General features: G+C 42.8%; 1 long non-coding RNA gene across 1 annotated transcript; it reads left to right on the top strand.

Annotated features, from left to right (window-relative positions):
- The first annotated feature begins 1,788 nt into the window (after positions 1–1,788).
- On the top strand, positions 1,789–4,259 carry LOC121494178. The gene is made up of 3 exons (XR_005988761.1): positions 1,789–2,102; positions 3,508–3,673; positions 4,038–4,259. It is a non-coding gene; the product is annotated as an uncharacterized LOC121494178 (long non-coding RNA).
- The last annotated feature ends 914 nt before the right edge of the window (positions 4,260–5,173 follow it).

Consider the following 5,173-nt stretch of genomic DNA (forward strand, 5'->3'; position numbering starts at 1 on the left):
AGGTTTCCCCCCCCCCCCCCCCCCGCCAAAAGTATACTTGTCCTCCATCTGTAGCAGGACTCCCTGCAACATTCCCTAGGCCTTAATTAAATAAGAGCAGGAGAGAGCACTGGGCTTGGGTTCAGGATAAATATCCCCGGCTTGAACACGAGATGTTGCTTTAATGACTTGGACTACGTCCAGAAGGCTCAGACTGGCTAGCAGGCAAAGCTGACAGCTACTGGATCTCGCAGCAATAACATTCTAACCAATTAAAAGCTGAGCTAGAAATAATGGTTTGTCACTGAGTGGTGTTTCAGAAACCAATTGGTCCAGATTAACCAGAGGATTAACTTTTCTAACTGAATTTAAAGGTCACGGGAAGCTGACTTTAATGAAAGAGAGAGAAAAAAAGCATTCAATTAGAAGGGGGAAACCTACATATAGAAATTAGGTAAATAGATCTTGCTGTGTATTATTTATAGACAACTAACCAAACGGCTGTCTTTTATGGCAGGAGTTCATAGTCAAGGATAAATATGGTCATTACAAAAAAGAAAGTTAAATGAGAAATCAGGTGTTTCTAAGGGTTTCCTCTGTTGGAAAGGCATGGATGGGCTTCTAACTTCCACAAATGTATTCACTTTTCAAAAGGATTCTTGGTAGGTAACCCCAAACTACTTTTGACTGATACCTAACTCTGATGGGATCAAAGCCCAGTTAATAATTTGACTGTCTGCCTTGTGGGCGCTCAACTCATCAGATGGCACTTGCATGGGTAAGGCCACGCTAAGTGGCCCATTTTTATCAGAGCAAGTGAGACGTGTGCAAAGGGAAAGCTCCAGTGCCACCTGCAAGCTTTTCACCCACCGTGTGACGAATGACTCTTCTTATTCCTCCGAGATGCAGCTCTTCCTACAGCAACCTGCTCTAATGGCATCCATCCCCCATTGGGCCTGTCAACCCGCTACATGCAAGGTGGAAGTAGTTTGCTGTGGGTGAAAGAATCTTGGCGTAGACCAACCATGAGTTACTGTGTGCATTTCAGTGTTACCATGATCTCTGGTTTAAAGTTATCCCCTGCCCCCAGGACACAGAAGGCTTAATAATCACTTATGGAGAGAAGGCTGGGTGAGGGGAAGTTGAAGGGAAAGTAAGAGGGAGGAAAGCCGATCTGAGGGAAGCCACATGTTGCTGCTGAATGGAAGGGATTAGAATGGCCAAACAGCCTGATCCGTTTGGTTCTGTCATGTGTGTAGAAGTTAAGTGAACTGGATTTTGATGCAAAGAGTAACACCGTATCAGAGTGCGTGAAGGACCTTAGAGAAGTATGACACCGCGACTGGTTCAAGGGGGCCTTTTGCTCTCTCTCTGTGATATGTTCCAACCACCCTTAAAAAGCTCCCATCCTAGCCAAGCCAGGCGGGGACTAGCATTTTAGCCAGGATCTGAGTTCTTGCAATGCATCTATTAACAGACAGACAAGACCCAGCCAATTTTCTGGACACTCTCCTCTGGTCAGTTGGTCTAATGTTCAGTCCAGCTGGAATATTCTTCTGAATAGACTTGAGCGCTCATTAAAAGTTCCTTGTGGACAGAAACCAGATTTTATGCTATATTCACGGATAATTTTCAATCGGTTGCTCTGGTTTGGCTCAATGGACTACTAAGAGATTAAAATATTTCTCTACCTGTGGAAAATGGCTGCTGCCATGAGTACCCCCCACCCTGTAATGCTCCCCACCTTTGCCGCCTGTACCTCCCCTTCACCATCCAGGCCTGGCCCAGAAGGGGGCCCCCAGGAATCTGCACCCAGGGCCCACTCTTAAGGGTGGATGTAAAATAGATGACATATTGCTCCTGCCTATATCTGTGCTCTGCCCTTAACAGATACTAATGTTTCTTAGGTGGGACCCCCATTGTTTCAGGTTAGAGAGGTTACCACATGGACTCCTCTGGACTCAGAAGCACCTGATGGGCCCTGTTACCGTCGCCTGGCTTATTTTCATGTGAAGAAAGTCAAACTAGTTTTCTTCATACAAAATACACTTTGCTCACTGAATTAAAATGGACCAGAGGGGGACTGAATTAACCAAATAGTTGACCATCTCACCTCATTCCGGGTATGACCTTCTTGATTGAGTTTGATAGCCAGAAACTTAGCATTTTCGATCATTCTTGGCTTTAGCCAAAGTCCTTTGTCCTAGTTCATTTTTCTAAGCTATTGGTTTAACTTTTCTTTCCTTTTGAATCTGTTTTGCTCAAGTCATAAGAAAGAACTTTGGCCAAATCGGCAAATGTCCATATTTTACACCTAGGAAAAAGTTCTTGTCTTCCTCATAGCATTTCGCCTCCAACTAAAGCTAGCGCTCCTGTGTAGGGGGAGCATGCGGCTGAGCAGAGCAGTGTTTATTCTACTTTTGGGACCTGGCTGAGCTACAACTGATAGGTTTTGTGAAAAGGGCCATCAACAGATGTTGCTGGAATTCCCTATCACGAGCCATGTACTCTTCTGAGTTGGAGGGATTCGGCAATGAGCAAAACCAAGTCCCTTCTCTGCGGGGCCTTAAAATAATCCTGACCGTCCGTGCTGTTTGCTGGAAAAGAATCAGAAATTCCCTGAATGTTTTGATGCTCTTAAAAAAGATTCTGCTAAATTATTTTTTACCTTCTTTTCCATTCATTCGAGTGACCATATTTTTCCCTATTATATCCTGGCTGGAGATGAGCAAACCTAAATCTGAAAAAAATCTCAGATACTTCTGGTTATATTTATTTATGCTACACTTATTTATGCTACAAGTCATGAGATGTAATCCTAAGCAACTACTTCTTCATACATTTTTCACAAAGGGAGCACCTGCTAGTAAAAGGCTAGGAGGATGTCTCTGTCCCGGAGTCCTCCCTGCACCACACTAGGGCAGGCCTCATGCTGGAAAGTTCTTCCCCGCACATCTCCACCTGTGCAAGGTTAGTCTTCCTTGTCATTTGCAGACTCACTGCTTTGGTGTATACTTTTCCCTCCATATGTGGCATAGCCTTTAAACATGAGGACGTTACAGCCATGTGAAGACCGGTCCCTTCTTTCAAATCTTTGCTTGCACACTGCCCACTCCAGGAATCCCTCCCGGAGAGAGCTCATCTCTCTTTCCTCTCTTCTCCGGCCCATTCTTCAGTAAACTCCTGCAGTCTATCTCGAATTAGGGCTCTTTGTGTGTGCAGCTGCCTCTTCTTCTAAAGCATGAGCTTCCAGAGGACTCAAGCTGTATTTTAATCATTTTTGTATTTCCCAGAGTACCTAGCACAGTGAGTTACACAGAGTAGTCACTTAATAAATGCTTATTGAATTGAAAAGAATAAAATAATTTACTGTCAGTGGGATCCTTTATCACTGACTCGAAAAGATGGAGAGAGAAAAAATTGGGTTAAGCTGAACCATACTCATTTTTGCAATATACTACACCAGACATAAAGATTGTTCAATATATTTGTTTCAACTTTCTTATAGAATATTCCTTCAATTCACAGATATACTGTATATTGGAATGCTGAAGTGAATTACACATGAGGCACCCTGTCTAAAGTATATGGAGTTTATAGAATTGCCTGGGCTTTCTGGGACCACCAAAATGAGGGAAATAAAGCCCATCAAACTTTTTTTGAAAGCCACTGGAGAGGAATAACATACAAAAAGGTAATCATGCAGTAGCAGCAGCAACCAGGCTCCCTAAGTTGTGTCAAACTGCCTGACTAGTTAGAGCCATGTTCAGGGCGTCTCCCGTCTTTTGCTCGAACTCTCCATCCCTCTGCTGCCTTGGGAAACATGCTCTCATTAAAAGGGATGGGAAACTAGCCACATCATTACATTCACTTAAGGCAGAGTTTAGCTGGTCAGTTCTCACCACTGTCAGCAAGAGCTGCCACTTTGGGATTTTGAGCCCTTATTGGCCTCATGGTTTGGGTTGGGATTTTTATTTGTCTTACTTTGAAATTTACATGTCTTTAGAACAACTAAAATTCACAAGAACAAACTAATTAATGGATTCCATTTTTGACAGCTACAAGAAGACGGATGAGAAAGTAACATGCTTCTGGCAGCGTGTTATCAATTGGGAGGCAACAGTGCATTCCCTCTATGTGGAACAGTGAGCTGGAACCGACACTGACAGATGACACGGCTCCTTGACAGTGATGCCTGTACGAACTGACAGCTCCACTTGCAGTCATTCAAGTCCACACTTTGCAGTGGAATTTTAACGGGCTTGATTTGCAGAATATGCTTTGCCTACTTCTCAGCTTGGAGTAGAAGTGAATAAAAATTTCAAAGCGTTCACATTAAATAGTGGATTCTGGGATCTCTTTCCCGACTTTCCTTTCCCATCACAACTAAGAGTAACAACAGTAAATAAAGCATCATCTTGAAGAAGACCTGCAGGATATCTAGGCAAGGAACAATCCTGCCCTTAAAATTAGGTTTCCTATAAATCAAAGTAGTTCACGTATTAGCCAGAATCTCATAGGAAGGACAAGCTGCCAAATTTCCCAGGGTAATTAGGATTTAATCATAAAAATAAATGTGTGAGTGTGTGTCTATGTTCATGTGTATGTATGTGTAAATATATCCAAATCACAGTAAAGGGACTAGCTGATTTCATTATGGTTTTTTTTTCATTATGTTTTTAAGACTTACCGAATATACTGAAAAACCACCTCCAAATATTAGAATATTTTCCTTTAAAGGAATTAGGTTTACTCATTCACTCCCAGGTCTTAGATCATACTTTTTAATTTTACCTTTTTTGCAATCTATTCTCTTTGAACAAGACATCTGCATGAAGCTGATTTTCCTGTGTGGCTTCTATAAAGTTACTATTCTGCGTCTCAATTCATTCACCAATAAAATGTAGCTAATCGCCCTGTCACCACCAACATACCTCACAGGCTCAGAGCAAGAAATAAGGGCATCAGGGGTTGCAAACTAGTGACTGGAAGGCCAAATTGGACTGGCAGGGGTGCTGTGAATTTTTGCATTTGAATGCCTCTAGGCTGGGCAGGTACCCTCCAGCTTACATAGCCTCTGCTCCCTGTCTAACACTGTGTCTCTTTGCACATTTATGTAACTTGCCTGGGCTGTGAAGGCAATTGAGTTTGTGACCTTGGCATCATCAACCAATGAATCCTCACTCCTCCTCTG

Source organism: Vulpes lagopus, chromosome 1 (assembly GCF_018345385.1).
Source record: "Vulpes lagopus strain Blue_001 chromosome 1, ASM1834538v1, whole genome shotgun sequence".
Classification (NCBI taxonomy): Eukaryota; Metazoa; Chordata; class Mammalia; order Carnivora; family Canidae; genus Vulpes; species Vulpes lagopus.